Source organism: Eschrichtius robustus, chromosome X, assembly GCF_028021215.1.
Source record: "Eschrichtius robustus isolate mEscRob2 chromosome X, mEscRob2.pri, whole genome shotgun sequence".
NCBI classification, from domain to species: Eukaryota; Metazoa; Chordata; class Mammalia; order Artiodactyla; family Eschrichtiidae; genus Eschrichtius; species Eschrichtius robustus.
In genome coordinates, this window is record NC_090845.1 from 38,391,405 (window position 1) to 38,399,882 (window position 8,478).

At 47.6% G+C, this 8,478-nt stretch overlaps 1 non-coding gene across 1 annotated transcript; it reads left to right on the forward strand.

The window, feature by feature from the left end:
* The first annotated feature begins 8,024 nt into the window (after positions 1-8,024).
* LOC137757496 (U6 spliceosomal RNA) lies at positions 8,025-8,128 on the forward strand. The gene has a single exon (XR_011072347.1). It is a non-coding gene; the product is annotated as a U6 spliceosomal RNA (small nuclear RNA).
* The last annotated feature ends 350 nt before the right edge of the window (positions 8,129-8,478 follow it).

Consider the following 8,478-nt stretch of genomic DNA (forward strand, 5'->3'; position numbering starts at 1 on the left):
TTTTTTTTTTTTATTTCTTTTTTTATACTATATGATTCTATTTATATAAACTTTAAAAATAGGCAAAACTGTATCAATGGCATTAGAAATCAGGAGATTGGTTGCTCCCAGAAGCATTAGGGGAGGAGAGTTCTGGGGTGCTGGTAATTTTCTGTTAATCTTCGCCTCTGTTATTGAAACTGCTTTCTCTTGCTCTGGGAAGGTATAGCGTTCAGTTGACATACTCTAAAGGGGTATAGGTGACTCTGTTGCATATTGACATGAAAGTATAAAGAATGAAGTATGTAAGGGGATGCCCCCCAAACATCATGTTTTTATCTCTAGGTGTCAGGATAGCAAATTACTTTTTTTCTTTTGTCTTTTTCTTTTCATGTGTGCGTGTGCACGCATGTGCGTAATACACTTATCTGTATTTTTACCTTTTTCTCCGATGGCCAGACTGAAGGTGAATTTTGTATGAGTTCGTAATAGAAAAATAATAATTTTGTAAGCCAGTGCTAGCCCACCACGGGGTGATCACCCAGGCCAGAAGAGTCGCAGGCCCCTCTCGAGTCCCCTGCCCTCCAGGACCTCCTAAGAGGAGGCCGTGATGTGCTCTGCTTGAAGCACGAGGTGACATTCTCGTGGCTGCCACATTCAAAGGGATCGGGGGCTGCTTAGAGCCGGCGCTGGTGCTTACAGATGCCCCGATCCTGCTGGGCCCCCTGAGGAACAGAGCTCCCCTGCCCTAACTCCAGACCACTACCGCCTGGGGCTCAAAAGAAATGAGAAATGTCTCTTGCAGAGATGGCTCCCCACCCTGAGGACCCAGCTTCCCCGCCCCCTCCCTTCAGGGCTGTGGTGGCGCTTCGGCGGCCACCTTGTAGCTTGTCACGCCACTGTGGATTGTCACACCCCCAAGTGAGCTCGCGCAGCTGAACCAGCAGCCTTAGCACAGCAGGAGGGACTCGGGCAACCACAGGACATGTTACCAGAGGAACACGCGTAGCCTGGCAGCCCTCACTTAGGTACAGGTTTAAAGCATGAGACGATCCCCTTGCAGCAGCTGGCTGTCATTTCCCGCCAGCGGGCTCCAGCCTCGAAGCATAGTAATGAGAGTCACTCCTAGGTCCTGGCGGCTCCCCACCCCGCCCCGCCCCGCCCCGAACAGGACCAGGATGGTGAGGCGGTGTCTCATCTAATCTGCGTAATCAACCTCCAAGAAGGCAGTGCCACAGCTACATCGAAGATGAAGGAAGCCAGGCGAAGGGGGGGGGTAAATTAACTCACCTAAGCGTTGGGTGTTGGGTTCCCAGGAGGGAGACTCTGAGACAGAGGTGAGCACGTGGGGTGTTTGTTAAGTCTCCTGGAAGAGGAGGAGAAGGAAGCCGGGGAGGGAGGCCAGAGGCCGAAGTCAGCTGTGATGCAGGCCCCGTGGCAGCCTCAGCCACCCCCATGGTAAGCTCTGGAGTGAGAATGGCCCTTCAGAGTTGTCCCAAGTTGCCCCGAGGTGGCCGGACTTTTCTACTCCAGCAGCCATCAGTCAGTGGATGGGGACCGCCCCAGCAGGCCGTGACCTTGGCGAGGTCTCTGGAGCCAAGGAAACCTTGAAAGGCTGAGGGCTGTCTGCCAATAGCGCTGCAGATAGCAGCCGGGGTGACACATCCTCCCTTGAAGGGGGACCTGGACCCCTTCACATCACCGTGCCCACCACACCAAGGCCACCCAGCTAATGGGTGACAGAGCTGCCACTGAAAGCAAGCGATCCGATATCTGCCGTTTCTGCCTGGCTACTGAGCTAAATGGCCTCCTCTGGGCTCACGCAGCCCTGATCCTCTGCCTGGACTGGGTCTTCTCTTAGACCTTCTAGAAAAGAGTGAGCCCCTTCCGGAATTTAGGTAACAAGGCTGTTCCAGCAGCTCCCTGCCTCCCCCGCCTCCACCCCTTCCAACAACTCCGTTACTAAGGCCATGGGATCTTTCCATTTTTCCCCAACTAAGTCAGACAGTGCAAGGTCCTATCCGTTCTGGGCCATTCTGCCCTCTGCCGTCCCCATCACCACCTGCAGCCCCACTACATTCTTTAGCAGTTTTCAGATGGGCTGTAATTATCCAAAGGAATTTTGTCAAAACCTAAGGAGATTCTCAAGGGAAACGAAGAGCATTCGAAGTGCATAGTGACACTAGAAAGTGTGGTTTCCTCATCCTGTGATAGCTTACCAGGCATCAGGAAGCCGAATCGAAATCCTGCTTCACAGTCTCCCCTTTTCCCATCTCAGATTTTTACTCACCCTCCCTTCCCAGCCTTCCCCCTCAACCCCCAGCCCATCTGGAGGTGAGTGACACAGAGGACAACCCACATGGGTAAGGCCCAGACAGCCACACTCTCTCCCACCCCTCCTTAGGGAAGGGCTGCTCTTTGCTTTGGAGAGAGCAGGATTCTGGGATCCAAACACACACACAGCAGTGTTTTGGGAACAGTGGTCTTGCTGGCTAGAGGCTGGACAGAGAGGGAGCGGCTGGGGAGGAACACTGATGTAGGAGCTGATGGGCAAAGGGCACAGGAGGAGGCAGAAATGGATCAGAGGTGGAGAGTGACGATAACAGCCATTGTCAGAATCCCACTCTGTCCAGCCTGGTGTTTTCGTTTGCTAGGGCTGCTGTAACAAAGGACTACACGCTGAGTGACTTGAACAGCAGAAATGTATTGTCTCACCATTCTGGAGGCCAGAAGTCCAAGATCAAGGTGTTGGCAGGGCTGGTTCCTTCTGAGGGTGAGAGGGAGAATCTGTTCCAGGCCTCTCCCCTAGCTTCTGGTGGTTTGCTGACGCTCCTTGACGTTCCTTGGTTTGTAGAAGCATCACCTCCATCTCTGCCTTCATCTTCATATGGCCAGCTCCCTATATGCATGTTTCCATGTCCAAATTTCCCCTTTCTTTAAGGACACCAGTCATATTCTTCTTTTTTTTTTTTTATAGGTTTCTTTTCTTTTTAAATTTATTTTGGCTGTTTTGGGTCTTCGTTGTTCCCCATGGGCTTTCTCTAGTTGCGGCGAGCAGGGGCTTCTCTTCGTTGCGGTACGTGGGCTTCTCACTGCAGTGGCTTCTCTTGTTGTGGAACACGGGCTCTAGGCGCGCGGGCTTCAGTAGTTGCAGCACATGGGCTCAGTTGTTATGGCATGCTGGGCCCTAGAGCACACAGGCTTCAGTAGTTGTGGCACGAGGGCTCTAGAGCGCAGGCTCAGTAGTTGTGGCACGTGGGCTTAGTTGCTCCGCGGCATGTGGGATCTTCCCGGACCAGGGATCGAACCCGTGTCCCCTGCATTGACAGGCAGATTCTTAACCACTGCGCCACCAGGGAAGTCCCCACCAGTAATATTCGATTAAGGCCCACCCTAATGACCTCATTTTAACTTGATTACTTCTGTAAAGATTCTATCTCCAAATAAGGTCACATTCTGAGGTTCTGGAGGTTAGGACACCAATATATCTTTTGGGGTGAGGGGGACACAATTCAAACCATTACATTTTCATTTATTTATTTGTTTATTTGTTTGTTTGTTTATATATATATATTTGGCTGCGCCAGGTCTTAGTTGCGGCACGCGGGATCTTCGTTATGGCACGTGGGATCTTTACTTGCGGCATGCAGGAACTAGTTCCCTGACTAGGGTTCGAACCTGGGCCCCCTGTATTGGGAGCATGGAGTCTTAACCACTGGACCACCAGGGAAGTCCCCACAACACTTTCTAATTCCAAACTTAGGGACTTCCCTGGTGGTCCAGTGGTAAGGAGTCCGCCTTACAATGCAGGGGACGCAGGTTTGATCCCTGGTCAGGGAACTAAGATCCCACATGCTGCAGGGCAACTAAAGCCCACATGCCACAGCTACTGAGCTCACGTGCCTCAACTAAAGCCCACGTGCCTCAACTAAAGCCCGCGTGCCACAACTAGAGCCTGCGTGCAGCAAACTACAGAGCCCTCATGCTCTGGAACACACGCGCCACAACTACAGAGCCCACGCACCCTGGAGCCGGTGCACCACAACTAAAGAAGAGAAAACCTGCACGCCACAACTAGTGAGAAGCCCGCACACCACAGTGAAGAGCCTGCGCACCGCAACAAAAGATCCCACGTGCTGCAACTAAGACCCAACACAGCCAAAAATAAATAAAATAATAAATAAATAATAAATAAATCTTAAAAAAATAATTCCAAACTTAGACCGGGCATCTCTGGGTTTTGTCTGCACAGCATGCCTGGCCATCTTCTTCTGGTAACAGCATTCCTCTTCCTTATGAGTGAACCCTTCCTTTCTATGCGGCTGCCAATGACGTGACCTTGTCCTCTCATTACAGGGATGGACATATGACCCAAGCTGGCCAATCAGCAGATTCTGTCTCTCCTTCTCTGTCTTTCTACGTTTTGTAATTTTTTTTTTTTTTTGGCCACGCCATGTGGCATGTGGGATCTTAGTTCCCCGACCAGGGATCAAACCCATGCCCCCTGCAGTGGAAGCATGGAGTCCTAACCACTGGATCTCCAGGGAATTCCCTGTCTTGTAATTATTTAAGTGAATTAGGAGAGAGAGAGAGGGAGAGGGAAAGAGAAAGAGAAAGAAAGAGTAATTGGGGATGTTCCTAAAAATTAACCCAGGCCCAGTCTGTTCACTGTATTTGCTCTTCCAGAGAAGTCCTCCTGATAACATGCCTGGACTGTGACAAATCTAAGGCTGCTGTGGCTAAGGAAACAGTCTGGCTTTGAAGCTTGAACCCCAACCTCCTCATTAACTAGCTGGGGGATTGAGGAGTTTTCCATGTCTCAGTTTCCTCATCTATAAAATATGGTGACAACAACGCTATCTATCTCAGAGTATTCTGGCAAGGATCACATATGTGAGAATATTTTGCACGAAGCCAATTTCTATACAAATGTTTGTCATTATTAGAAAGGTAGAAATCTAGGACTAGGAGAGCCAAAGAATAAGAATTTGTTAATGTTTAATCAGTCCTGACTTAGAGCGCTGGCATCACACTTGCCTGCCACCCCTTTCCCCTCGGTCTTGAAGTTGGACGGGGCCATGTGATCACTTCTGCCCACTGAGTTGTGAGCTGAAATTGACAGGTGTCACTTCCCAGCCCGGAGTCAATGTGTGAGAGACTACACAAGGGCATGAATACAGTGGGGTGAGGTTCATTAGGCATCACCAAATGGCAGTCTACCACAATGGTCAGTCATTCATTTATTCATGCACTCATTCATTCGTTCATCAAATCCTTTTTGAGCACCTTGCTTGAGCCCAGCACTGTGCTAGGCTCTGCGGATGAAAAGATAAATAAGCAGGGTCATTATCCTCAAGGTGCTTGCTCCAGATGTCAAAGGGGAGGTAGGTGCAAGCAAATAATTGCAATATAGTGTGTTCATTCCTTTAAGAGAGGGGAGCACTGTCTGGAGGAGGCCAGAGAGGGCTTCCTGGAGGAAGTGACATATGAGCTAGCTCTTAAAAGGCAAGTAAGTGCTTACCAAGCAGACAGGGGGCTGAAGAGTTTTTCAGGCAGAGGAAGCCACATCTCCAAGGACACCAAATGTTGTAGAGGTTGTGGAGAGAGGTTCAGAGTGGCTGGAGCATAGGGTGTGTGCAATGTGAGTGCCAGGCTGAGGCGTTTTGATTTGATGCCAAAGCCTGGGGAACCAAAGGAGGTTTTCCAACAGAGAAGCAGCATGAGACAAAGTCTTTCTAGGAGAATGACTCTGGTGGGAGGGTGGAAGATGAAGCAGCAGGGGAAAGATTGGAGGCAGGCCAAGGAGAAGGCCACTGCATGAGTCCTAGAAAGGGATGATGAGGCTCAAACCAAGGTATGGGTGTGAGGATTGAGGGAAGAGACCAGATTCAAGCAGAATTCTGGGATATAAGAAATTAGATATTGAGATGGGAGGCTGAAGATGACTAATTCTGGATGATTGGTCCGAGTTCTTTAGACAGAGGTCTGGTGTGAAGAATACCAGTCTATCAGGCCTCCGTAGCTTGATGGGAATTTGTTTATTCTAATTCTCTGCTTCCCAAACAGTTCTCTGGTCTGTAGTTTGGTCTACTGAGGAGATAGACCCCTCCTGCAACCCCAGAAGAATGTCCTATGCAGATCAAAGGTTTGTGTTCAGGACCCAGAGAGGAATATCTAGTCAAAAACATAGCTTTCTCTTACCTCCAGTTCTGCTGCTAAGAAATTAGGTCTCAATTTCACTTTTTGGCTGATGCTCTTCCTTCTGAAACATATGGGTGCATTTTCTCCTCTACATATAAGATATAAGGGTAGAGGCAATAGAATTTGCTGATAGATTGTATATGGGGTGTGAGGGAAAGAGCAAAGGGGAAGGTAACACCAGGCTTTGGGTTTGAGCAACTAGAAAAATGGAATTGCCATTTATTGAGATGGGGAAGCCTGAGGGAGGAGCAGGTTGGGGAAGGTAGGAATTTAGTTTTGGATGTGCTATAGTTGAGATGCTATTAGGCATGCAAGTGAGAAAGCAGTTGAAGTTATTAATACAAAGTTGCAAGACATTACCCAGAATGCAGCAAAGAAAGAGAGAAGAAAAATATAAAAGAGGGGTTACTAGATGTGGAGGACAGAATGAGGCAGTCTCATAAATGTTTGATGGGAGTCTCAGAAGGAAAAAAAATAGAAGAAAGGTAATATTTGAGGGGATAACGGTTGACAATTTTCCAAAATTAATGAAAGATATGAATCTTCAGATCCAGAGAGCCCAACAAATTCAAATAGGATAAAAAGAAATCCACACTGAGACACATTACAGTGAAACTGTAGAACCAAAAAAAAAAAAACCAAAAAGATTCTAAAAGTGGCCTGGGTGGAGGGGAGGACAATTACCTATAAAAAAAACGACAATTGGAATATCAGCGTAGTTTCCAACAGCAATAGTAGAGACCAGAAGACTGTAAAATGCTCCTTTTAAAAAAAATACATAGGGGCTTCCCTGATGGCACAGTGGTTAAGAATCCGCCTGCCAATGCAGGGGACACGGGTTCGAGCCCTCGTCTGGTAAGATACCACATGCCACGGAGCAACCAAGCCCATGCACCACAACTACTGAGCCTGCGCCCTAGAGCCTGCGAGCCACAACTACTGAGCCCACGCGCCACAACTACTGAAGCCCGCATGCCTAGAACCCGTGCTCCGCAACAAGAGAAGCCACCACAGTGAGAAGCCCGTGCACTGCAATGAAGAGTAGCCCCCGCTTGCCTCAACTAGAGAAAGCCCACATGCAGCAACAAAGACCCAACGCAGCCAAAAAAAAAGAATAAATAAATAAATAAATTTTAAAAATATTTTAAAAAATAAAATAAAATAAAATAAATAAATAACCTTTCTTAAAAAGAAACCCACTGGGACTTCCCTGGCGGTCCAGTGGTTAAGACTCCATGCTTCCACTGCAAGGGGTGTGGGTTCGATCCCTGGTTGGGGAACTAAGATCCCACATGCTGCACGGTCCAGCCAAAAAATTAAAAAAAAAAAAAAGCTCACTGCCCATTGGTAGTCACTCCCTATTCCCCTCTCCCCACAGCTCCTGGCAAGCACTAACGTACTTTCTATCTCTATATATTTGCCTATTCTGAACGTTTCATATGTATGGAATCATACAATATGTGGTCCTTGGTGACTGGCTTCTTTAACTTAGCATATTTTAAAGGTTCATCCACATTGTAACATGTATCAGTGCTTCATTCCTTTTTATGGCCAAATAATATTCCATTGCATGGATATACTACATTTTATTTATCCACTTGTCAGTTGGTGGACATTTGAATTGTTTCCACCTTTTGGCTGTTAGAAATAATGCTGCTATAAACATTCATGTGCAAGTTTTTGTGTGTACATATGTTTTCATTTCTCTTGGGAATATACCCAGGAGTGGAATTGCTGGGTCATAGAGTAACTCTTGTTTAACATTTTGAGGAACTGCCAAACTGTTTTCCAAAGCAACTACACCATTTTACATTTCCACTAGCAATGTATAAGAGTTCTAATTTGTGCTCACTTCAGCAGCCCACATACTAAAATTGGAATGATTCAGACATTAGCATGACCCCTGTGCAAGGGTGACATGAAAATTCGTGAAATATTCCTTTTTTTTTTTTTTTTTTGGCCACACAGAATGGCTTGTGGAATCTTAGTTCCCCAACCAGGGACTGAGCCCAGGCCCTTGGCAGGAAAGTGCAGAGTCCTAACCACTGGACCACCAGGGAATTCCATATTCTATATTTTTAAAAAAGAGTTCCAATTTCTCCATATCCTTGTCAACACTTATTTTTTTTAATATTTATTTATTCACTTATTTATTTTGGCTGCACTGGGTCAGTTGCAGCACGTGGGATCTTTGTTGCAGCATGCAGAATCTTTAGTCGCGGCATGTGGACTCTTAGCTGTGGCATGCATGCAGGATCTAGTTCCCCAACCAGGGATCGAACCCGGGCCCCCTGCATT